Source organism: Ovis aries, chromosome 21 (genome assembly GCF_016772045.2).
Source record: "Ovis aries strain OAR_USU_Benz2616 breed Rambouillet chromosome 21, ARS-UI_Ramb_v3.0, whole genome shotgun sequence".
NCBI lineage: Eukaryota > Metazoa > Chordata > Mammalia > Artiodactyla > Bovidae > Ovis > Ovis aries.
The window spans coordinates 33394985-33421839 of NC_056074.1; the positions used below are offsets into that span (position 1 = coordinate 33394985).

Here is a 26855-nt window from a genome sequence, read left to right on the forward strand (position 1 = left end):
GAGTCTAAAAATGGATACACGTGAATTTCTTTACCAAAGAGAAATGGCCTCAGAGGGAAAGGAGATGGGTGGTGAGAAATGAGCAGGCAGAGATGAACATACACACACTTTTTAAAAAATAATCAACAAGGACCCTTAATCAACACTGCATAATAAACTATATGGGAAGGAAACCCAAAAAAAGGACATGTCCACATCTATGCAAAGGGAATCATGTTTGGTGTACACCTAAAACAAACACACCCTACTGCATCGTAAGGCACCTCTACACGAATACAAAATACAAATTATAAAAAGAGAATGCTGACTCTATTCCCCTCAGGCCTTGGTGCCCTGGGCTGCTGGTACATCCCTGAAGCCTGGGCAAGCTTGGTTCCCAAGGATGGACTATCATGGGGCTGACAGACCTGGGGAGGATATACCAGCCAATGAGCCCTGCCCCCATGGACCTGGCATGCCTGCTCCCCTCTGCATGGGCCCACAACCTCCAGATCCAGGGGGTCCTCCTGCAATGAAACTACGCCTACTGCACCCAAAGGATGTGGAGCCTCTGGGCTAGAAGAGCTTTGAAAAGCCTCGTGGGCTCCATGTCTCCTGGTGTTGGGGTTCCCACCTCCAGGCTCCTTCTTTACGGTCACCCCATCTATGGATGAAAGCATCCTCCACAGAGTGGGATCGCCGGAATTAGGATTTGTCCAGGGGTGGGGGTAAGGAAAGAAGAAGGAATGGGACACAAGCCTTGGGTGTTTCTTCTGGCACATTCCACTCTAATTGACAATCCAGGAACAGGCCTTTCCCTAAGGCTCTGGTTCCGCCAATAGCCAGAGTTGGGCATAAAGGCATGCTGCCACCTTGTGGTCATTTCTCACAACAAACCTCTGAAACCAATGCTGATGGGCACTTACTTGATATTCACAAGGCCTGTGGGGCTGTAAGTAAAAAACACCTGCCCTCAAGAAATGTCCTAGGGAAGGTCATCAAAAAAATATTCAAAACAGGACAGGTGTTCAAAAAGCCAGTTTGAATAAGTAAGTTAACTCACATTGTTTAAAAAAAAATGACATGAAATGACATTAATATCACTAAAGATGGGAGAAATGCAAATCAAAACTTCAAATACCTCACACGAGGTCAGAAAGGCCACAGACAGAAACTCTATAAACAGTAAATGCTGGAAAGGGTATGGAGAAAAGGGAACTCTCCTCCACCAGATGCTGGAAATGGAAATAGAAAACAGCCACAGTGGAGGACACCAGGCAGGTTTCTTAGCAATGAAAATGAAAATGGAATTAGAATACTCCCTAACACCATACATAAAAAGAAACTCCAGACAAAGATCTAAATAAAAGGAGAGATACTATGAAACTCTTGAGGAAAAAAGCAGAACACACTTTGACATAAAATTCAGCATTTGTGATCATGAAAAATAAACAAATGGGACCTAATAAACATTAAAAGCATTTGCACAGCAAAGGAAACCATCAGTTAAAGAAAAAGACAACCCTCAGAATGGAAATAATTCTTGCAGCCGAAAATACCCACAGGAAATTTATCTCCAACACATACAAGCAACTCGTACAGGTCAACAACAACAACAACTCTCCTAACAAAAAATCGTCCAAAGATCTAAATGCACATTTCCCCAAAGAAGTCAGAGATGGCCATAAAGCACATGAAAAGATGCTCAGCATCACTAGTTCTTAGAGAAAGGCAAATCAAATATACTATAAGGTATCACATCACATTGATCGATCAGAATGACCATCTCAAAAAATCTACAAGAATAAATTCTAAAGAGGGTGTGGAGAGAAGGGAGCCCTCCTACACTGTTGGTAGGAATGTTAATTAGTTTATCCACTAGGGAGAACATTGTGGAGGTTCTTAAAAAAACTCAAGTGATGCAGCAATTTCATACCAAGGCATAGATCCAGAGAAAACCAAAATTTATAAACACCTGCACCCAAACATCCTGGTGCCACTGGGTATAATAGCCAAGGTGCAGAAGCAACTGAAGTGTTCATGAATGGATGAATGGATACAGAGGATGGGGTGCATTACTCAGACATAGAGAAGGATGAAATAATGCCACATCCAGTCATAGGGAAGAAACTATAGGCGATCGTACTAAGTGAAGTGAGATGGGCAAAGATGAGTATCATATAATACCACTTCTGGCGGAATCTAAAAATGGATGTGAAGGAACTTCATTAGAAAGAGAAACAGATCCACAGACTTAGAAAAGAAAATTATGGTTACCCAAATAAGAAAAGGGCAAGGAGTAACTAGCTCTGTTCCAGTCAAAATATACACCTTAAAACAAGTGCTGTTGTTGTCCAGTTGCTCAGTCATGTCTGACTCTCTGCCACCCCGTGGATTGTAGCCCACCAGGCTCCTCTGTCCGTGGGACTTCCCAGGCAAGAGTACTGGAGTGGGTTGCCAAGCCCTCCTCAAGGAGATCTTCCCAACTCAGGGATCAAACCCACTGCACTGCAGGGGGATTCTTCACCACTAACCTACCAGGAAAGCCCCACACCAGAACATTACTCAGCCATAAAACGAAACAAAACAATCATACTGGCAGCGCCATTGGTGGACTTTCATACTAAGTGAGGTAAGTCAGAGAGCAAAAGACAAATACCCTAAGATATCACATACAGGTGGAATCTATAAATTCATGCCAATGAACTAATGTACAAAACAAAACCAGACTCACAGCCTGAGAAAACCAAATTATGACTGTCAAAAGAAAGTTACAAGAGAGGAATAAGCATTTGGGGTAAAAATATACGCACTAATATATATCAAGTTGATAATGAAAAAGGACCTACTGAATAAAATAGGGAACTCTACTGAAAAAAAATAATCTGTAATATCCTATACGAGGAAAAAAATAGCAGAAGGGTAGACATCCATGTATAACTGAGTCAAGTTCATGTACATCAAAAACAAACACAATGTTGGAAATCAATGCTATTCCAATATAAAATAACAATAAATTACATATTAAATAACACGAACTCATTCTAGAAGAAACCAGACCACGGTGACCCTATGAATTAGATGAGCTATGTTATGACATTAATATGACACCACCAAAGGTTTTCACCCAGCAGAACACACAGCAGCAACCCACTCAAAGGTGCCAGGCCTTATATGAATGCAACTAGATGAACAGAGGGAAAAGGACCCACGGGTTAATAAGGGCAACACCCTCAATTCAGAGATGGGAATCTCAGAGGGGACAAGACATGTAGCAGGTAAAGAGCAGACATAGGGTCTCCAGGTACAGGTTCCTGACTCATGCGGATGGGATGAAACCCACACAATCCCCAGACCCAGCACATTTCCACAATCTCCAAGGTGATTCCACCTCCCAGACACTGCATTCGGGGTCACACAACCCTTGCTTAGGAAACCAGTTTCTGCTGGTTGGACCCCTAAGGTGGAAATGAAGGGGTTCCTGTAACCTCCTGGGACAGTAGAAAGAAGGGTACGGTCAGTCTCCTCTCCCCACGTTGCCCCAGAGAAGTCCTCCCCTTTCCCTTTGGTTCTGTGATAGTAACTGTTTCTACGGCTGTCATGATAATGTGTGCACCACCTTGGTTCTGGCAGGCTCGGTCCTTTCTCGTCCTGCTGAGGAGCTGAGAAAACACACCAGACGCAGGCCTAGAAGATGAGGGGCAGGTCTGGTCTCTGCTGAGTAGGACGGTCGACCTGAAGGAGGTCACGGCAGCAACCTCACCTGCTGCCCATTGGCTTTTTGCCTGATCCATGTGCCCTGCAGTCAATCCACCAGGTGCCTGCCTCCCTTCTCGCCATGTTCATTCTGGTGAATTGGAATAATTACCGGGTAGCCCACCTGAGGTCCCTCCATGCCCCAGGGAGGGGGAACTTGGCAGGGGGAGAGACTCAGAGCCCACCACAGCCCCGACCCCGGGAGGACCACGGAGCCCCCTCAGAGAAGAGCACGCTGCTCAGAGCAGCCACCTCAGCTCCAGACCCCAGACATCTCAGCGCTGACATTCAGACACAGGCGCGGAGTTTTCCAGGACAGAGGCAGGCCAGGTCCTACCCAGGTCTCCAGTCCTAGCGCACAAACAGGGGCAGGTCCAAATGTTCTCATTGTAGAAAGTACACAGTCATGTCTAAACATCATCAGTGTAGAGAAGTCTAAATCTACCACATAAATGGTAGATTTAATTTAAACTTGGTCAGGTTTGAATTAGCTTAAAGCTGCTCTCCTAGGAGGCACAGGTCACACACATGCAGAATCTCTCTGTTGGAGGAGGCTCACCCTCGTTTCGACTAGGATGTACATTTCTTGAAGAAGAAATCATCACTGGGTTCCACACTTTACCCACACCAGGAAACAGAATCTGTGTCATTTCAACAAGCAAAAGAAAAATGTCACCAATTTCTCTGCTCACATGATGGTCAGGATCCAGGGGACAGCCAGGAATTTCTTAGAGTACAGCCCAGTGTCCTGTAAAGACAGACAGAAAGTGGCCTGATTCCAGCATCACAGGCTTCCAGCAGGAGGTGACCACACTGCAAACCTTCTGGAAAAGGATATTCTTTATCAGAGAAAAATGTATTGTTGAGATTACAAGCATACTAGCTATTATTTCCAAACCTAAAATATTCTTAAAACCTTGGCACCCTGATCTTTGTGGTTCCCATTGGTTCCTTTGTATTCAATTTTCTAGGTAGAAGCGAGCCATCATTTCAAACTAGTTTCTTCTAATTTTGTATTTCTTAGCATATCAATGAAAGGTCACACTTGAAAAAATATATATAAGAAAATTCCAGCAAACAGTTAGTGACTCAGCCCATAAACTGCATGTATTTCATCTTCTAACAGTTTCATTTTTCTCCCTGAAGAAACCTGAAAAAATAGGCTCCCTGATTTTTCTGCTTCTCTAATCTCTGTTCATTTCCAAGGCAAACAATTCAATAACACAGTAATCCAAGTCTATGCCCCAACCACTAATGCCGAAGACACTGAAGTTGAACGGTTCTACGAAGACCTTCAAGACCTTCTAGTCAGTTCAGTCAGTTCAGTTGTTCAGTTGCTCAGTCATATCCGACTCTTTGCCACCCCATGAACTGCAGCACGGCAGGCTCCCCTGTCCATCACCGACTCCTGGAGCTTGCTCAAACTCATGTCCATTGAGTCAGTGATACCATCCAATTATCTCATCCTCTGTCCCCTTCTCCTCCTGCTTTCAATCTTGTGCAGCATCAGGGTCTTTTCCAGTGAGTCAGTTCTTCGCATCAGGCGGCCAGAGTATTGGAGTTTCAGGGTCAGCATCAGTCCCTCCAATGAATATTCAGGACTGATTTCCTTTAGGATTGACTGGTTTGATCATTCTAGAAATAAAGACCTTCTAGAAATAACACCAAAGAAAGATGCTTTTTTTGCCCCGACCAGTAATGCTGAAGCTGAAGTTGAATGGTTCTATGAAGACCTACAAGATCTTCTAGAACTAACACTCTAAAAAGATGTCCTTTTCATCACTGGGGCCTGGAATGCAAGAGTAGAAAGTCAAGAGATACCTGGAATAACAAGCAAGTTTGGCCTTGGAATACAAAATGAAGCAGGGCAAAGACTAAAAGACTTTTGCCAAGAGAAAGCACAGGTCATAGCAAACACCCACTTCCAACAACACAAGAGAAGACTCCTACACATGGACATCACCAGACAGTCAATACCGAAATCAGACTGATTATATTCTTTGAGCCAAAGATTGAGAAGTTCTCTACAGTGAGCAAAAGCAAGACCAGGAGCTAACTGTTCCTCAGGTCATGAACTCCTTATTGGCAAATTCAGACTTAAATTGAAGAAAGTAGGGAAAACCACTAGACCATTCAGGTATGACCTAAATCAAATCCCTTACAATTATACAGTGGAGGTGGCAAATAAATTCAAGGGATTAGATCTGATAGACAGAGTACCTGAAGAACTATGGACAGAGGTTCATAACACTGTACAGGAGGCAGTGATCAAAACCATCCCCAAGAAAAAAAAGTGCAAAAAGACAAAATGGTTGAGGAGGCCCTACAAATAGTTGAGAAGAGAAGTGAAAGGCAAAGGAGAAAAGGAAAGATATATCCATCTGAATGCAGAGTTCCAAAGAATAGCAAGGAGAGAAAGCCTTCCTCAGTGATCAGTGCAAAGAAATAAAGGAAAACAATAGAATGGGAAAGACTAGTGATCTCGTCAAGAAAATTAGAGATACCAAGGGAACATTTCATGCAAATATGGGCACGATAAAGGACAGAAATAGTATGGACCTAACAGAAGCATAAGATATTAAGAAGAGGTGGCAAGAATACACAGAAAACTATACAAAAAAGGTCTTAATGACCTGGAACCACAATGGTGTGATCATTCACCTAGAGCCAGACATTCTGGAGTGTGAAGTCACTGCAAACAAAGTTATGGAGGTGATGGAATTTCACCTGAGCTATTTCAAATCCTAAAGGATGACGCTGTTAAAGTGCTACAATCAATATGCCAGCAAAACTGGAAAACTTAGCAGTAGCCATAGAACTGGAAAAGGTCAGTTTTCATTCTGATCCCAAAGAAGGGTAATGCCAAAAAAGAAGGGCAATGCCAAAGAATGTTCAAGCTACCACACAATTGCACTCATTTCACATGCTAGCAAAGTAATGCTCAAAATTCTTCAAGCTAGTCAGCAACAGTACATGAACAGAAAACTTCTTCAAGCTTGATTTAGAAAAGGCAGAGGAACCAGAGATCAAATTACCAACATCCACTGGCCCATAGAAAAAACAGGATAATTCCAGAAAAATATCTACTTCTGCTTCATTAATTACACTAAAGCCTTTGACTGTGTGGATCACAACAAACTGTGGAAAATCCTTCAAGAGATGGGAATACCAGACCACCTGACCTGCCTCCAGAGAAACCTGTATGCAGGTCAAGAAGTAACAGTTAGAATCAGACATGGAACAACAGACTTGTTCAAAATTGGGAAAGGAGGACATCAAGGCTGTATATTGTTACCCTGCTTTTTTAACTTATATGCAGAGTACATAATGCAAAATGCCAGGCTGGATGATGCACAAGCTGGAATCAAGACTGGAGAAATATCAATAACCTCAGATATGCAGATGATACCACCCCAACTGCCAAAAGTGAAGAAGAACTAAAGACCCTCATGATGAAGGTGAAAAAGATGGCTTAAAACTCAACATTCAGAAAACTAAGATCATGGAATCAGGTCCTATCACTCCATAGCAAATGGGAAATAGTGATAGACTTTATTTTCTTGCACTCCAAAACCACTGCGAATAGTGACTGTAGCCATGAAGTTAAAAGACGCTTGCTCCTAGGGAAAAAAGCTATAACGAATCTAGACAGCGTATTAAAAAGCAGAGACATTACTTTACTGACAAAGGTCCATGTAGTCAAAGCTACTGGTTTTTCCGGTAGTCATGTACAGAAACAGATGTGAGAGTTGGACCATAAACAACACTGAGTGCCGAAAAATTGATGCTTTCAAACTGTGGTCCTGGAGAAGATTCTTAACAGTCCCTTGGACTGCAAGGAGATCAAACCAGTCAATCCTAAAGAAAATCACTCCTGAATATTCATTGGAGGGACATATGTTGAAGCTGAAGCTCCAATACTTTGGCCACCTGATTCGAAGAGCCAATTCATTGGAAAAGACTCCAATAGTGGGAAAGATGGAAGGCAGAAGAGAAAGGAAGACAGAGGACAAGACTGTTGGATGGTATCACCGACTCAATGCACATGAGTTTGAGCAAACTCTGGGAAATGGTGGACAGGGAAGCCTGGCGTGCTGCAGTCCATGGGGTCACACAGAGTTTGACATGCCTGAGCGACTTAACAACAACAATATATCATAGAAAGGGCATGTTACACCATATTTAACTACTCCCATATTTAGAAACATTTGCTATAATAAATAATTCTGCAGTCAGAATCTTTAAGGTGGTTTTTTTTTTAATGCTATACACGTGTGTGTGTGTGTGTGTGTGTGTGTGTGTGTGTGTGTGTGTGCTGTCAGTCACTCAATCATGTCTGACTTTGTGACCACATGGACTGTAGCCCACCAGGCTTCCCTGTCCTTGGAATTTTCCAGGCAAGAATACTGGAGTAGGTTGCCATTTCCTAGTCCAGGGGATCCTCCCAACCCAAGGACTGAACCTGTGTTTCTTGTATCTCCTGCATTGACAGGTAGATTCTTTGCCACTGTGCCACCTGGGAGCCATTAAGGTTCTTATGATGTATTAATTCTATGCAGAGTCTCCAAACTGTGATTATTGGTAAATGGTATATTTAGATCTTTATTTAATTCATTTAAAAAATGTTTATTTTAGGCTGTGTGTTGTCTTAGTTGCAATGTAGAGGATCTTTTGTTGTGGCACTCAGGCTTAGTTGCCCCATGGCATGTGGAATCTTAGTTCCCCAACCAGAGATGGAACCCAAGTCCCCAGCATTGGAAGGCAGATTCTCAACCACTGGACCACCAGGAAAGTCCCTATTTAATACATTTAAATTTTTTGCTTGTTCAGGGTATCAAGCAAGAAAGAATGTGTTCTACATTAATTAGGTTATAGATTTGGCTGCAGGTAACAAAAACTTCCAAAAGCTATTACTTATATAACAGTCAATTATGTCTGCAATATTTATAAAATAAACCATTTCCCACTGAATTAAAATGCCCTCCTTATGTTTATTTAGGCAAACCTACAACTGATCTGTTTCTAAATGCTAATTTGCTCCATTTTTGATGTAGACCATTTTTAAAGTCTTTATTGAATTGATGAAATATTGCTTGTTTTCTATATTGCTGTTAGGTTTTTTTTCCTTTTCTTAAATTTTATTTTTAATTGGAGGATAATTACAATATGGTAATGGTCTGCCATACGTCAACATAAATCAGCCATAGGCATACATATGTCTCCAACCTCTTAAACCTCCTTCCCACTTCCATCCCCCTCCCACCTCTCTAGATTACTACAGAGCTATTGCTTCTGTTTTCTGTTTTGGTTTTTTTACCTCAAGGCATATGAGGTTTTAACTCCCTGATCAGGGGTTGAACCCTCACCTACTATGTTGAAGGTAAAGTCTTAACCACTGGACTGCCAGGGAAGTCCCTAAACCGTTCCTTTTTTTTTTTTTTTTTCTTACTTTATAATACTGTATTGGTTTTGCCATACATCAACATTAATCCACCTCGGGTGTACATAAGTTCCCACTCCTGAACACTCCTCCCACCTCCCTCCCCATACCATCCCTCTGGGTTATCCCAGTGCACCAGCCCCAAGCATCCTGTATCCTGCATCAAACCTAAACTGGCGATTAGTTTCTTATATGATATTATACATGTTTCAATGCCATTCTCCCAAATCATCCCGCCCTCTCCCTCTCCCTCTCCCACAGAGTCCAAAAGACTGTTCTGTACATCTGCGTCTCTTTTGCTGTCTCACATACAGGGTTATCATTGCCATTTTTCTAAATTCCATATATATGTGTTAGTATACTGTATTGGTGTTTTTCTTTCTGGCTTACTTCACTCTGTAAATCGGCTCCAGTTTCATCCACCTCATTAGAACTGATTCAAATGTATTGTTTTTGATGACTGAGTAATACTCCATTGTGTATATGTACCACAGCTTTCTTATCCATTCATCTGCTGATGGACATCTAGGTTGCTTCCCTGTCCTGGCTATTATAAACAGTGCTGTGATGAACATTGGGGTACACGTGTCTCTTTCAATTCTGGTTTCCTCGGTGTGTATGCCCAGCAGTGGAATTGCTGGGTCTTAAGGCAGTTCTATTTCCAGTTTTTAAGGAATCTCCACACTGTTCTCCATAGTGGCTGTACTAGTTTGCATTCCCACCAACAGTGTAGGAGGGTTCCCTTTTCTCCACACCCTCTCCAGCATTTATTGCTTGTAGACTTTTGGATTGCAGCCATTCTGACTGGTGTGAAATGGTACCTCATTGTTGTTTTGATTTGCATTTCTCTGATAATGAGTGATGTTGAGCATCTTTTCGTGTGTTTGTTAGCCATCTGTATGTCTTCTTTGGAGAAATGTCTATTTAGTTCTTTGGCCCATTTTTTGATTGGGTCGTTTATTTTTCTGGAATTGAGCTGCATGAGTTGTTTGTATATTTTTGAGATTAGTTTTTTGTCAGTTGCTTCATTTGCTGTTATTTTATCCCATTCCAAAGGCTGTCTTTTCACCTTGCTTATAGTTTCCTTTGTTAAACTATAGAAGAAGTTAACTTTGTTAACTTGAGAAGAAGCTTTTAAGTTTAATTAGGTCTCATTTTTTTATTTTTGCTTTTATTTCCAGTATTCTGGGAGGTGGGTCATAGAGGATCCTGCTGTGATTTATGTTGGAGAGTGTTTTGCCTATGTTCTCCTCTAGGAGTTTTATAGTTTCTGGTCTTATGTTTAGATCTTTAATCCATTTTGAGCTTATTTTTGTGTATGGTGTTAGAAAGTGATCTAGTTTCATTCTTTTACAAGTGGTTGACCAGCTTTCCCAGCACCACTTGTTAAAGAGATTGTCTTTTTTTCATTGCATATTCTTGCTTCCTTTGTCAAAGATAAGGTGTCCATAGGTGTGTGGATTTATCTCTGGGCTTTCTATTTTGTTCCATTGATCTATATTTCTGTCTTTGTGCCAGTACCATACTGTCTTGAAGACTGTGGCTTTGTAGTAGAGCTTGAAGTCAGGCAGGTTGATTCCTCCAGTTCCATTCTTCTTTCTCAAGATTGCTTTGGCTATTTGAGGTTTTGTTGTGTTTCCAAACAAATTGTGAAATTATTTGTTCTAGCTCTGTGAAAAATACCGCTGGTGGCTTGATAGGGATTGCATTGAATCTGTAGATTGCTTTGGGTAGAATACTCATTTTCACTATATTGATTCTTCCGATCCATGAACATGGTATATTTCTCCATCTATAAGTGTCCTCTTTAATTTCTTTCACCAGTGTTTTATAGTTTTCTATATATACGTCTTTAGTTTCTTTAGGTAGATATATTCCTAAGTATTTTATTCTCTTCGTTGCAATAGTGAATGGAATTGTTTCCTTAATTTCTTTTTCTACTTTCTCATTTTTAGTGTATAGGAATGCAAGGGATCTCTGTGTGTTGATTTTATATCCTGAAACTTTACTATATTCATTGATTAGCTCTAGCAACTTTCTGGTGGAGTCTTTAGGGTTTTCTATGTAGAGGATCATGTCATTTGCAAACAGTGAGAGTTTTACTTCTTCTTTTCCAATTTGGATTCCTTTTATTTCTTTTTCTGCTCTGATTGCTGTGGCCAAGACTTCCAGAACTATGTTGAATAGTAGCGGTGAAAGTGGGCACCCTTGTCTTGTTCCTGACTTTAGGGGAAATGCTTTCAATTTTTCACCATTGAGGATAATGTTTGCTATGGGTTTGTCATATATAGCTTTTATTATGTTGAGGTATGTTCCTTCTATTCCTGCTTTCTGGAGAGTTTTTATCATAAATGGATGCTGAACTTTGTCAAAGGCCTTCTCTGCATCTATTGAGATAATCATATGGCTTTTATTTTTCAATTTGTTAATGTGGTGAATTACATTGATTGATTTGTGGATATTGAAGAATCCTTGCATCCCTGGGATAAAGCGCACTTGGTCATGGTGTATGATCTTTTTAATGTGTTGTTGGATTCTGATTGCTAGAATTTTGTTGAGGATTTTTGCATCTATGTTCATCAGTGATATTGGCCTGTTATTTTCTTTTTTTGTGGCGTCTTTGTCAGGGTTTGGTATTAGGGCGATGGTGGCCTCATAGAATGAGTTTGGAAGTTTACCTTCCTCTTCAATTTTCTGGAAGAGTTTGAGTAGGATCAGTGTTGTGCTTCTCTAAATTTTTGGTAGAATTCAGCTGTGAAGCTGTCTGGACCTGGGCTTTTGTTTGCTGGAAGATTTCTGATTACAGTTTCAATTTCCATGCTTGTGATGGGTCTGTTAAGATTTTCTATTTCTTCCTGGTTCAGTTTTGGAAAGTTGTACTTTTCTAAGAATCTGTCCATTTCTTCCATGTTGTCCATTTTATTGGCATATAAGTGCTGATAGTAGTCTTTTATCCTTTGTATTTCTGTGTTGTCTGTTGTGATCTCTCCATTTTCATTTCTAATTTTATTGATTTGATTTTTCTCTCTTTGTTTCTTGATGAGTCTGGCTAATGGTTTGTCAATTTTATTTATCCTTTCAAAGAACCAGCTTTTGACTTTGTTGATTTTTGCTATGGTCTCTTTTGTTTCTTTTGCATTTATTTCTCCCCTAATTTTTAAGATTTCTTTCCTTCTACTAACCCTGGTGTTCTCCATTTCTTCCTTTTCTAGTTGGTTTAGGTGTAGAGATAGGTTATTTATTTGACTTATGGATAGATCAACTAAACAAAATTAACAAAGAAACACAAACTTTAAATGATACAATAGACCAGTTAGACCTAATTGATATCTACAGGATATTTCACCCCAAAACAATGAATTTCACCTTTTCTCAAGTGCTCACAGAACCTTCTCCAGGATAGATCACATCCTGGGCCATAAATCTAGCCTTGATAAATTCAAAAAATTGAAATCATTCCAACCATCTTTTCTGACCATAATGCAGTAAGATTAGATCTCAATTACAGGAGAAAAACTATTAAAAATTCCAACATATGGAGGCTGAACAACACGCTCTGAATAACCAACAAATCACAGAAGAAATCAAAAAAGAAATCAAATTATGGATAGAAAAGAATGAAAATGAAAACACAACAACCCAAAACCTGTGGGACACTATAAAAGCAGTGCTAAGGGGAACGTTCCATTTTTATATTAAAAGAGTTTTATAAAAATTGTTAGCTGCTCTTATTATATTAATTTATAGTTGTTGATATATTAGTAATTTATCTTCTGTTAACTGTTTAAGCTATTTGATTTATACTAGTTCCACAGATCAAGTTAAAATCAGTCAAACTTGTTTTGTAAAAACTAGTTTGTCCTGGCACCTAGATATTATCATATGAGGCAGAGGTCATTTTCTTAGTTCCAGGTTTTCAATGTTAAGAAGCATCTCTACCCCCACTGGGACTACAGCTAAGACTTTAAATATTTGTTTTATCAACATAGCCTTAGAGGAAAAGAAACCATTATTGAACTAAAAGCCTGATCACAGAAGAGATCTAGAAAGAGGGACCACGTTTCCCAGGGTAACTGGACTCCACCTTACCACTCATTTCAGAAACAATGGGTGTGAGCAAGCGTCAGGATGAGCTCTAATGGTAAATCAATTCCCACGCTGATGGGAAATTGAAGAGGTGCTCTCCAGCCTCTGGCTCTGGCACACTCTTCAGCTGCATTAGCCTCTTAACTGACAGCACTGCCTCTGGCATCATCTGTTTATAGAGGAAAATTTTGGTCAGGTCCTTCCTTTGACTTCAGAGAAAAACTATGTGATCAAAAGAAGCTGCACTTGGGATCCTGTCCCCTTTCCACCGTGCTAGAGTATGCCCTTTTAGTCGTTCAGTTGTGTCCAACTCTTTGTGACCCCATGGACTGTAGCCCACCAGGATCCTCTGTCCATGGGATTTCCCAGGCAAGAATCCTGGAGTGTGTTGCCATTTCCTTCTCCAGGGGGTCTTCCTAACCCCTGGATTGAAGCCACTTCTCTTACATTGTCAGGCAGGTTCTTTACCACTGAGCCACCTGGCAAGCCCAGAGTATACCCTTTGTCTCACTCCAGAACCTAAATACAGTATTTCTTCTGTGAACCCTTCCTGGTTTCCAGCACGTGCAACAATGAAGTGAGCTGGAAGGCATGTGGAGTTTTGGGTCTCAGCCCCGACTTCCTGCGGCCCCTGAGAAGCTTTTACCAGGAGCATCTGTCCACACTCCTCTCCCAGGTTCTGATCAGTGGGTCTGAAATATAGCTATGGCTCTTGCATTATTTTAATTTCCACAGGGGATGGACAACAGATGGGGTGGGAATAAATGCAATAGGCCAACCCTTTAACTTAGAGATGAGGGCATAGAGACCAAAAGACACTACACAGACAGACATGTGTTCCCTCCTGGAAGCAGCTCCTTCAAAGCCTAGGACTTGAGCTCCTCTGCAGCAGCATCTCCAGAACCTAGAACTGCGTCTACCTAGAAGGCAGATTATACTGTTCATGGGGTTCTCAAGGCAAGAATACTGAAGTGGTTTGCCATTCCCTTCTCCAGTGGACCACATTCTGTCAGACCTCTCCACCACGACCTGCTCGTCCTGGGTGGCCCCATGGGCATGGCTTAGTTTCATTGAGTTAGACAAGGCTGTGGTCCTAGTGTGATTAGATTGACTAGTTTTCTGTGATTATGGTTTCAGTGTGTCTGCCCTCTGATGCCCTCTTGCAACACCTACTGTCTTATATGGGTTTCTCTTACCTTGGACGGGGGGTATCTCTTCACGGCTGCTCCAGCAAGGCGCAGCCGTTGCTGCTTACCTTAGACAGGGGTATCTCCTCACCACTGCCCTTCCTGACCTTGAACATGGGATAGCTCCTCTAGGCCCTCCTGCGCCTGTGCAGCCACTGCTGCTTGGATGTGGGGTTGCTCCTCCCAGCCACCGCCCCTGGCCTTGGACATGGGGTAGCTCCTCTTGGCTGCTGCTGCACTGTCGCAGCCTGGCACTCTCGGCTGCCACCCCTGACCTCGGATGTGGGGTAGCTCCTCCTGGCCACCGCCATCTTCATGACCAAGATAATCACGATGGTGTGATCACTCACCTAGAGCCAGACATCCTGGAATGTGAAGTCAAGTGGGCCTTAGAAAGCATCACTGCGAACAAAACTAGTGGAGGTGATGGAATTCCAGTTGAGCTATTTCAAATCCTGAAAGATGATGCTGTGAAAGTGCTGCACTCAATATGCCAGCAAATTTGGAAAAGTCAGCAGTGGCCACAGGACTGGAAAACGTCAGTTTTCATTCCAATCCCAAAGAGAGGCAATGCCAAAAAATGCTCAAACTACCACACAATTGCATTCATCTCACACGCTAGTAAAGTAATGCTCAAAATTCTCCAAGCCAGGCTTCAGCAATACGTGAACTGTGAACTTCCAGATGTTCAAGCTGGTTTTAGAAAAGGCAGAGAAAGCAGAGATCAAATTGCCAGCATCTGCTGGATCATGGAAAAAGCAAGAGAGTTCCAGAAATACATCTATTTCTGCTGTATTGACTATGCCAAATTCTTTGACTGTGTGGATCACAATAAACTGTGGAAAATTCTGAAAGAGATAGGAATACCAGACCACCTGACCTGCCTCTTGAGAAACCTGTATGCAGGTCAGGAAGCAACAGTTAGAACTGGACATGGAACAACAGACTGGTTCCAGATAGGAAAAGGAGTACGTCAAGGCTGTATATTGTCACCCTGATTATTTAACTTATATGCAGAGTACATCATGAGAAATGCTTGGCTGGAAGAAGCACAAGCTGGAATCAAGATTGCTGGGAGAAATATCAATAACCTCAGATATGCAGATGAAAAAACACCACCCTTATGGCAGAAAGTGAAGAGGAACTAAAAAGCCTCTTGATGAAAGTGAAAGAGGAGAGTGAAAAAGTTGGCTTAAAGCTCAACATTCAGAAAATGAAGATCATGGCATCCGGTCCCATCACTTCATGGGAAATAGATGGGAAACAGTGGAAACAGTGTCAGACTTTATTTTGGGGGCTCCAAAATCACTGCAGATGGTGACTGCAGCCATGAAATTAAAAGATGCTTACTCCTTGGAAGGAAAGTTATGACCAACCTAGATAGCATGTTGAAAAGCAGAGACATTACTTTGCCAACAAAGGTCCATCTAGTCAGTTCAGTTCAGTTCAGTCACTCAGTCGTGTCCAACTCTTTGCGACCCTGTGAATCACAGCACGCCACAGTTCAAAAGCATCAATTCTTCGGCGCTCAGCTTTCTTCACAGTCCAACTCTCACACCATACATGACCACTGGAAAAACCATAGCCTTGACTAGAACTGTGGTGTTGGAAGAGATTCTTGAGAGTCCCTTGAACTGCAAGGAGATCCAACCAGTCCCTTCTGAAGGAGATCAACCCTGGGATTTCTTTTGGAAGGAATGATGCTAAAGCTGAACCTCCAGTACTTTGGACACCTCATGCGAAGAGTTGACTCACTGGAAAAGACCCTGATGCTGGGAGGGATTGAGGGCAGGAGGAGAAGGGGACGACAGAGGATGAGATGGCTGGATGGCATCAGTGACTCGATGGACGTGAGTTTGAGTGAACTCCAGGAGTTGGTGATGGACAGAGAGGCCTGACGTGCTGCGGTTCGTGGGGTCACGAAGAGTCGGACACAACCGAGTGACTGAACTGAACTGAGTAAGCAGATTTGTTGGCAGAATGGTGGAGTGAATGAATGAATATAACACCAAGCTTCAGCCAGAAAATTGGTCCAGGGCAGCACACTGGAGCCTATGGAGCATGCTCCCTCAGCAGTTAGCTGGCTTGTTCACCCTGTTTGCTTGACTTGGTAAACAGTCTTCCTTGCACCAGCCTGGGCTGTCTCCTCACAGGCTCTCTAATTGCTTTGCATCATAGGAGGTCAAGGTTAGTCACAGCCAGCCATAGGTGACCAGGGCCGGCCCCTGGGGCGGCACACGCCTTAGGGAGTGTCTGGAGTCTGGGGAAAACCGGGCGGGGAGATCAGGGGCGTGGAGACCAGCACGGGCTTTGAGACGGGAGGCCCAGCACCCAGGCAGGTGCGGGAGGTGGAGCGGGGACGGGGAGGGCCGGTTGGTGGCGGCCTGGCTGAGAGGGAGGGCCCTTCAAACCTGCTGGGTGGCGGCTGCACTCTGCACGCAACAAGGCATCGGACCCGACGGCCCGGAGGCGCTTGGCACAGGTGAGACGCAGGCTGCGGGCGAAGGGCTCGGAGCGCGGGCAAGGAAAGGGGCTCGGTCAGGGGAGTCGGGGCGACTCGAGAGGACAGGGAGGCGCTAGAGGGCCAGGGATGGAAAGCTGACCCGGGGCCCCCTCGTGGCTGGCCGATGGCGCACCTGGAAGCTCCCACCTCGCCCCGAATCTATGTCCGATCGAGGGCTGCCCTGGGATGAATATTGCTGCGTCTTCAGCCTGGCGGGGCGACCGTATCGCCCGGGGAGACGAGCTTCCAAGTGTGAAGCCCCAGACTCCGTTCCGCCCCAGGATCGGAAACTCCGGCAGGGACGGCTGCCGTCCCGCCTGGAGACCCGAGCTGTATTGCGTCTGGAGCTCATGGCGCAACCACCGCGACCCTCACTGGGGAGTGCCACCCCCACGGGGGCGCCGACCACATCCTCCCTTAGGCCAGGAACCCTGGAGGTTAACAGCAAGAGGCGATTGACAGATACTGTCCCCAGAGCCATTATTTAGCTTCGACGAAGAGGCTAGTGGGCCAAGAGATGTGAGGGGCAGAGTGTGAAGGTTAGCGGTGCTTGGAGAAGTTTTAGTTGTTCCTGTCTGGATCCAGAGGGAGAGTCCCTGGAGACAGGAGCTAACCCTAGACGTGAGAAGGGTTTGTATTGCAGCAACGGGGAAACCAGTCACTTTCTGAAAGAAATCATTTTAAAATTTTAGCCTGGCGCCTGTCTAAAAGTAGCAGAAATGACCCCTTCCTTCACGTTCTCTTCCACCACGGCCCTCTTCGACTGCTGTTTTTCCCGCATCCCTGACCCTTGGCACAGTCACCCCACCCATGGCTCTGCTTGGCTCATAAAGTGACAAATGGATTTTACCTGTATTTTTACATTCACTTTAATAGGTGATATAGCTTATGGTTAAAGGCAATGTGTGCTGTTTTTAACCCGATGTGCAGCACATTCAATACAATCTGGGGTTTGCTCCACGTTGAACACCACTGGGGAGAAAAATACTAGACTGTGAGCTATGGGGCCGACACCTGCTCTTCATGACTGAGAACTTGTCTGCTTGATATGATGTAGTTACCCTCTGTTCCAAAGTCTCTGGGAAAGATGTGGGATTAATATGAGGGCTCTGTTGAATATGGCCCCTTAATTTTACAGGGGGACGGCACCTGACAAAGGCTGAGGAAAAAAGGTGTGGTTTCTGGTTATGCATTATCTGTTCTGGTACTACAGGAGGCAAGCATTCGATTTTCTTTTCAAAGACCTTGGATTTCCTCTCACTTCTTCCACGCACAGTGGAAACAGAATCACCCTGACTTGCTTATCTCGCACTCTGAAATTTTCCTTACATTCTATGGGTTCCTCCCTGCCCCTACTGGGGGATGTTGGTTATGATGGGCTAGGTGAAGTTACTGAATTTCACCAGTAACTTTTACTTAAAGTATACCGCCAATATATCCTTGGTAATGTGTCTTCCCTAAACTTAGCACAGGGTATTTCAAAACTGTTGGGATTTGGCCAGGGCTGAGGGAAAAGGGGGATAAAAAGAAAGAAAAACTTCCGCTTTCTTATCTCACCACCAGCTTCAAGGTAACGTTGGCTGCCATGCTCAATTGGTCAAAGTACAGATGTTACCTATGTAGGTTGTTATCAAAAGATGATCTCTTTCCCTCAAATGCATCTGCTCATTGAAAATGGATAAAGGCAATTTTCATGTACATAGAGCCACTCCCATAGCCAAAGTTCCTGTTATTGCAAAGCTGTTTATGATTGTAAGAGAACAGACTGCTGTGTCGTCAGCTAATGGCAACATCTGTAGACAAATCTCCAGTCTACACTTGTTTCTATAGACAGGTTTTACAGCAATATCTAGATTATTCACAATACTATACAATAGTGAATATGGACAATTATTAGCCAAAGATAAGTGATGTAACTCCCACCTTTTGTTTGAACCCAGCTTCCCTTTTAACCAGCCAGCCTTCTCCCCTGGGGTTAGAAACATAGATGATTTCAATTTTAGCCGTGTTTATTTCCCTTGTCTGTTCGCCTACATAAACATAAATGGGTTTCAAGGTACACGACAGAAAGAAGAAGGACACTCGAAAGATCTATCCACCTTGTGTGAAGAATTAAACGGCAAACATCAAAGCACGCTCATGTATTCCCCTGGCAGGATTTAGATGTCTAAGCCATTATCCATATCTTCCTGGTATCCAATCATAATGGGGTTTTGCAGAGTACTGGGCGCTTTCCTTAATAAGCAGCATTGTGAGGTCAGAGTGTTGTTGTTGCTGTATAGTCACTAAGTTGTGTCCAGCTCTTTTGTGACTCTATGGACTGTAGCCCACCAGGCTCCTCTGTCCATGGGATTTCCCAGGCGAGAATACCGGATTAGGTTGCCATTTCCTTTCCAGGGGATATTCCCCATCCAGGGATTGAACCCACATTTCCTCCATTGGCAGGCGGGTTCTTTACTGCTGAGTCACCAGGGAGGTCAGAGTTACAGCCCTATTTCATAAATGAGGAAACTGAGATGTAAAGACAGTTTCTGTCCCAGGCCTATATGGCAAAGCCAGATCTCAAGCCAGAAATCCCTCTATGACACCACAACTCCTTGTCATGTGTTCTTTGTCACTTAATTTGTTTAATTTATATTAGGGGAGTGGTTCGTGTTTTGTTTAATATATTCTGACTTGAGCTCTTAGAGTCTATAGAAACACTCTTTTGGATACATTTCATAGCCATCTTTGTTCAATGTGATCACAAAATATTTTAGGGCTGAGGATAGCCTTTAAGATTATTAAGACCAGTCTTCTTGTTTTCAAAGAAGAAAAGTAGATTCAGGGAAAATTAACCTAACACCCCATGAAGCTTCCCCAAATGTACTTTGCTAATGAGTTACAGAGAAAACCTAGGTCTCCCAGTGTCCAGACAGTTGCTATTTCTGACATGTGGGCTCCTGAAGATTTCCTACCTACATAAATTGAGTGGTTTATTTCCATTGACTCTGTTGCTTTAGGGTCTGTGACAGCAAACCATAGCCCCTCTGAATCCTGGACTCAGATACCTGTAGATTCTTCTACTTTAACTGTATTCCACACTACATGAGGGAAAGAATCTTGCTTATCAGTCCTATTGTGTTATTCCTATCACACTGCCGAAAGCCCTCAAAAAAAAAAAGTGTTCAATATACAGTATATCAAACACACTTTTGAATAAGTATGAAATGTCATGAGGACTTTGTGTAGCTACAAGTCACAGAAGACTCTGCTATGGGGGGCTCAGTAAGTAAGGAGTTTGTTCTCAGCACCAGATGTCTGGAGGTACAAAGTCCAGAGCTAGAGTCGGCTCATTCCACTCTTATCATGCTTTCATCCTCACTTGAGGACAGGCAGCTCTTCCGTACTTAACAGAAAGAAGGGCAGAAGGCGTGTACCGCTTGAGTCTGTCCCCTTTTTATAATATAATAAGCCTCCTGTATATGAACCTTCAGTCTGAAGATGTGAACATGAATTCTATCACCATCAGGTGTGAGGGAAACTGCAGCCTGCCCTCCGTCCTGTTGCTGACAATCCTTCAGCTCAACCATCTCCCCCTCCTCTCCTTCCTCCAGCCAGTAACTCTTCTTGCCTGTTCACGCAATACCAGCCCCTGTGTGCCTGCTGTTGCACTGTACTACTGTACATTTCAAGGTACTGTTCAGTTCCGTTCAGTCACTCAGTCATGTCTGACTCTCTGTGACTCCATGGACTGCAGCATGCCAGGCTTCCCTGTCCATCACCAGCTCCTGGAGCTCATACCAACTCTCGGAGCAGTACCCACTACAAGGTACTGTACTATAGGATTAAAAATATTTTCATTATTTTTGTGTATTTTTTTATACATTATTTGTGTGAAAAGTATCATAAACCTATTACAGTACAGTACTATACAGCCAATTGTACTGGGTACCTAGGCTAACTTTGTTGGATTTACAAAAAAACTGGACTTACAAACACACTCTCAGGGCTTCCCTGGTGATCCAGTGGTTAAGAATCTGCCTGGCAAGATACCAGTTCGATGCCTGATAAGGCAAGATCCCACAAGCCATGGAGCAACGAAGCCCGTGAGCCACAACTCTAGAGCATTTGAGCCATGCTCCACAACAAGAAGTCTGCACACCCCAACTAGAGTGTAGCCCCTGCTTGCCACAACTAGAGAAAAGCCTGAACGCAGCACTGAAGACCCAACGCAGCCAAAAATAAAAAGACAAAACAGACTCAGATATATATATATATATGTTCATATATAGGGAACTTACTGTAACATTAAGATCTTCCCAGGAAGCTCCACCCAGTAGACCCCTTACATCTCACTGCTATACAAATTACGCCACACAACCACCCCAAACTGTAAGGAGCCTGAGAAAATCTAGTGCTTTAGCTGGATGTGTTGCCAATAGAGCAAAATAAGGATCTGTGACTAAGGAAGAAAAGATATCTGGTAAAGCAAATAGCAGCGTCTGCCACAGTCTGTTGTATGGGTCACTGACTCTGTTTTCTACATCTGCTGTTGTTTTTCATTTTATTTACTTTTTATTGTTTGGTTAACTAAAAAGCAATAAATAAGACAGTGGATCTAGGGAACTTTTTGAAATTGCAGGTTCCAAGTCTGACCCTGAGAAACGCTGATTATCTAGGTCTGGGATGGGTCTCTGAATCTGAACTATAAATGGCACTGCAGGTAATTTGAATGCAGGTGGTCACAGGACTACAACTTGAAAAACACTGAATCTAGAGGAGTTTGGTAAAGGCTGCTTCATTTTATTCCAACAGCTTTTTGTCTCACTCTTCTTGAGGCTGTCACTTTTTTTTTTAATTCCCCATTTTGGTCAAAACAAATAAAATAGAAAAAATAGGAAAATTAGAATTCAGATCAAGAGATCCAACATCTAAGTGATTAATATAAGTTTCAGAAAAATAATAGGAATTATATAACAGAAGAAAACCACCCACAACTGAAAAGTATGATTTTTAGATTGAAAAGATTTTTAAAGTACTGAGAACAATGACCAAAGCAAACAAAAAAAGCCCAACATCAACTTACAACACCCTGAAATATCAGAGCATGAGGATAAATAAAGAGAAGGCCCTACAAACTTATAGTTTTAAAGAATTTGCCTGCTAATGCAGGAGGCACAAGAGATGTGGATTAATCCTTCGGTCAGGAAGATTCCCTGGAGAGGGAAGTGGCAACCCACTCCAATATTCTTGCCTGGAAAATTCCATGGACAGAGGAGTGTGGTGGGCTACAGTCCATGGGGTCGCAGAGTTGGATATGAGCATGCACACACATACACAAAAATCTGTTAAGTTCTACAAGTTTTTTATGGAGTCAGTACTAAGCCGCCTCTCCTGAAGCAACCACCTTCAATGCTTTTTGCTATGTTTTTCTTATATTTACTATCATATTCCCAAATAACATGCAAATATTGGCTCTTTTTTTCATCCACCATTCTAGATAATATCTGCTGACGTTATACCCTGAAGGATGAGGGGTTTTTTTATTTTTTAATTGGAGGATAATTGCTTTACAGAATTTTGTTGTTTTCTGTCAAACCTCAACATGAATCAGTCATAGGCAGGATGAGGTTTTAGCTCTCTTAAACCCTCATAATTCTATCTCACATTTGCTTCCCTTTCTTGCATGGTCTCTATATAGTTATATTCTAATATTTTCTGATATAGTAATATTTAGGGTTTACATTTTTATGCCTGTGTAAATATTCACAACTCAGACATGTGATAAACCAAGATTTTTTACACCTCCTTTTTTGTATACGTTTTTCTCTGCCCGTCAGAGTTAGTCATTGCTGCATCTTCTTCAAACGCTTAGGTTTTGAATAAGCATTACTATTAAGCTCACCAAAAAGTTCATGTGTGTTTTTCTGTAACATGGAAAAAACTGAGTGAACTTTTTGATCAACCTGGTACTTCTAGCCTAACCTTTGACAAGGTGGTAAAATCTCAGTAGAGTTAATCAACATCAAGTAAGTAGCCAGTTTGATTTTTTTTTTCCTTGGAAACATCTCTGACTCAGCCAGCCCCGACTCCTTCTCTGAGCTCTTTCTTATCCTGGGAGCTCCTGGTTGGCCCTCCTTCCTAAGTTTCCTCCGGGTTCACCAGCTTACCTTGGAGGTCTGTGATCGCCAATGACGGTGACATCTTTCACAGCTGACATGGCAGGAAACATTCCCTCAGTGTTAACAGAATGAGAACAGGTTTATCCGGAGTTGGCTGAACTCAAGTTTGAGGGAAGCTAAGTGTTTTCAAAACCTGTCTATGGGAAATGGGAGGAAGAGCTTGCCAGAGCAAGAAGGACCACTAGTGAAGCTGGAGGCTGGGCAGCCATCTTGTTCACTGAGGACGTGCTGGACAACTTCACTGAAAGTGAAGGGAAATATGTTAAACTTTTCTTCCCCTGTTGCTTGAAAAATAACCCATCTTTCAAGTCCAGATATCCCCCTTTTACTCTAAGTATGTTGAAGTGGCAACTGGAAACTGGCCCTCTATTGATGACATCCATAAGCTTCATCTTCCTTCACCATGACTTAACCTGCTCAAATTCTGTTAACGTAAGTTCTTTGTGCCCAAAGCACTGTGAGGCCAAACAAAATGAAATGTCAGAGTTTGGAGCAGAGAAAGGTTTATTGCTAGGCCACGTAAGGAGATGAGGTGGCTCAAGTCCTAAAAAGCCCGAAGTCCCCAAACAGTTTCAACAAAGCATCTTTAAGGGGCAGGTTGGGCGTGTGGGGGTGGGGGTGTGAGATGCAGGGTAAAGGTGTACAATTCTCTGACTGGCTGATGGTGAGGCAATAGGGTGATGTCACAGGAGTTAACCTTATCAGTCCTTAGGCTCCAGGAGGTCTTGGTCATCAAGTAGTTAACATCATCCACTTGCTGGAGAAGGGGAGATTTGTACATCTGCGAAACGACTCAGGAAATGTGCATCAAATACTGTTATCTGGGTACTTCAGTTCAGGCTCTCAGTCGTGTCCGACTCTTTGTGACCCCATGGACTGCAGCACACCAGGCTTCCCTGTCCATCACCAAGTCTCAGAGCTTGCTCAACTCATGTCCCATTGAGTTGGTGATGCCATCCAACCATCTCATCATCTGTCATCCCCTTCTCCTCCTGCCTTCAATCTTTCCCAGCATCAGGGTCTTTTCCAATGAGTCTGTTCGCATCTGACAGCCAAAATATTTCAGCTTCAGCTTCAGCATCAGTCCTTTCAGTGCATTCATAAAGGAGCTAAAGCAGAGGATATGGGGAAAGGTCCCATAGGGTCCTCAGTTACAGTTCCTTTTCATTTTTTGCTTCACAAATTGATTTTATTTTATTTTATTTTTTTAATTTTTTAGTTTTTTATTTTTTAAATTTTACAATCTTTAATTCTTACATGCGTTCCCAAACATGAACCCCCTCCCACCTCCCTCCCCATAACATCTCTCTGGGTCATCCCCATGCACCAGCCCCAAGCATGCTGCATCCTGCGTCATAGACTGGCGATTCAATTCTTACATGATAGTATACATGTTAGAATGTCATTCTCCCAAATTGTCCCACCCTCTCCCTCTCCCTCTGAGTCCAAAAGTCCGTTATACACATCTGTGTCTCTTTCCCTGTCTTGCATACAGGGTCGTCATTGCCATCTTCCTAAATTCCATATATATGTGTTAGTATACTATATTGGTGTTTTTCTTTCTGGCTTACTTCACTCTGTATAATCGGCTCCAGTTTCATCCATCTCATCAGAACTGATTCAAATGAATTCTTTTTAACGGCTGAGTAATACTCCATTGTGTATATGTACCACAGCTTTCTTATCCATTCATCTGCTGATGGACATCTAGGTTGTTTCCATGTCCTGGCTATAATAAACAGTGCTGCGATGAACATTGGGGTACATGTGTCTCTTTCAATTCTGGTTTCCTCGGTGTGCATGCCCAGCAGTGGGATTGCTGGGTCATAAGGTAGTTCTATTTGCAATTTTTTAAGGAATCGCCACACCGTTCTCCATAGTGGCTGTACTAGTTTGCATTCCCACCAACAGTGTAGGAGGGTTCCCTTTTCTCCACAGCCTCTCCAGCATTTATTGCTTGCAGATTTTTGGATCACAGCCATTCTGACTGGTGGGAAGTGGTACCTCATTGTGGTTTTGATTTGCATTTCTCTAATAATGAGTGATGTTGAGCATCTTTTCATGTGTTTGTTAGCCATCCGTATGTCTTCTTTGGAGAACTGTCTATTTAGTTCTTTGGCCCATTTTTTGATTGGGTCGTTTATTTTTCTGGAATTGAGCTGCAGAAGTTGCTTGTATATTTTTGAGATTAGTTGTTTGTCAGTTGCTTCATTTGCTATTATTTTCTCCCATTCCGAAGGCTGTCTTTTCACCTTGCTTATATTTTCCTTTGTTGTGCAGAAGCTTTTAATTTTAATTAGATCCCATTTGTTTATTTTTGCTTTTATTTCCAGGATTCTGGGAGGTGGATCATAGAGGATCCTGCTTTGATTTATGTCTGAGAGTGTTTTGCCTATGTTCTCCTCTAGGAGTTTTATAGTTTCCGATCTTACATTTAGATCTTTAATCCATTTTGAGTTTATTTTTGTGTGCGGTGTTAGAAAGTGATCTAGTTTCATTCTTTTACAAGTGGTTGACCAGTTTTCCCAGCACCACTTGTTAAAGAGATTGTCTTTACTCCATTGTATATTCTTGCCTCCTTTGTCAAAGATAAGGTGTCCATATGTGTGTGGATTTATCTCTGGGCTTTCTATTTTGTTCCATTGATCTATGTGTCTGTCTTTGTGCCAGTACCATACTGTCTTGATGACTGTGGCTTTGTAGTAGAGCCTGAAGTCAGGCAAGTTGATTCCTCCAGTTCGATTCTTCTTTCTCAAGATTGCTTTGGCTATTCGAGGTTTTTTGTATTTCCATACAAATCTTGAAATTATTTGTTCTAGTTCTGTGAAAAATGTGGCTGGTAGCTTGATAGGGATTGCATTGAATTTGTAAATTGCTTTGGGTAGTATACTCATTTTCACTATATTGATTCTTCCAATCCATGAACATGGTATATTTCTCCATCTATTAGTGTCCTCTTTGATTTCTTTCATCAGTGTTTTATAGTTTTCTATATAGAGGTCTTTAGTTTCTTTAGGTAGATATATTCCTAAGTATTTTATTCTTTTCGTTGCAATGGTGAATGGAATTGTTTCCTTCATTTCTTTTTCTACTTTCTCATTATTCGTGTATAGGAATGCAAGGGATCTCTGTGTGTTGATTTTATATCCTGCAACTTTACTATATTCATTGATGAGCTCTAGTAATTTTCTGGTGGAGTCTTTAGGGTTTTCCATGTAGAGGATCATGTCATCTGCAAACAGTGAGAGTTTTACTTCTTCTTTTCCAATTTGGATTCCTTTTATTTCTTTTTCTGCTCTGATTGCTGTGGCCAAAACTTCCAGAACTATGTTGAATAGTAGCGGTGAAAGTGGACACCCTTGTCTTGTTCCTGACTTTAGGGGAAATGCTTTCAATTTTTCACCATTGAGGATAATGTTTGCTGTGGGTTTGTCATAGATAGCTTTTATTATGTTGAGGTATGTTCCTTCTATTCCTGCTTTCTGGAGAGTTTTTATCATAAATGGATGTTGAATTTTGTCAAAGGCCTTCTCTGCATCTATTGAGATAATCATATGGTTTTTATTTTTCAATTTGTTAATGTGGTGAATTACATTGATTGATTTGCGGATACTAAAGAATCCTTGCATCCCTGGGATAAAGCCCACTTGGTCATGGTGTATGATCTTTTTAATGTGTTGTTGGATTCTGATTGCTAGAATTTTGTTGAGGATTTTTGCATCTATGTTCATCAGTGATAT

General features: G+C 42.3%; 1 protein-coding gene across 4 annotated transcripts in view; it reads left to right on the plus strand.

The window, feature by feature from the left end:
- The first annotated feature begins 16741 nt into the window (after window positions 1-16741).
- The window catches only part of TMEM45B (transmembrane protein 45B), a 30056-nt gene continuing 19942 nt past the window's right edge, over window positions 16742-26855 (plus strand). For all 4 annotated transcript variants that reach the window (XM_027959908.3, XM_042237976.2, XM_060404274.1 and 1 more), the window contains exon 1: window positions 16742-16930. The gene's annotated coding sequence lies outside the window, so the exon portion shown is untranslated. The remainder of the gene's footprint in view (window positions 16931-26855) is intronic.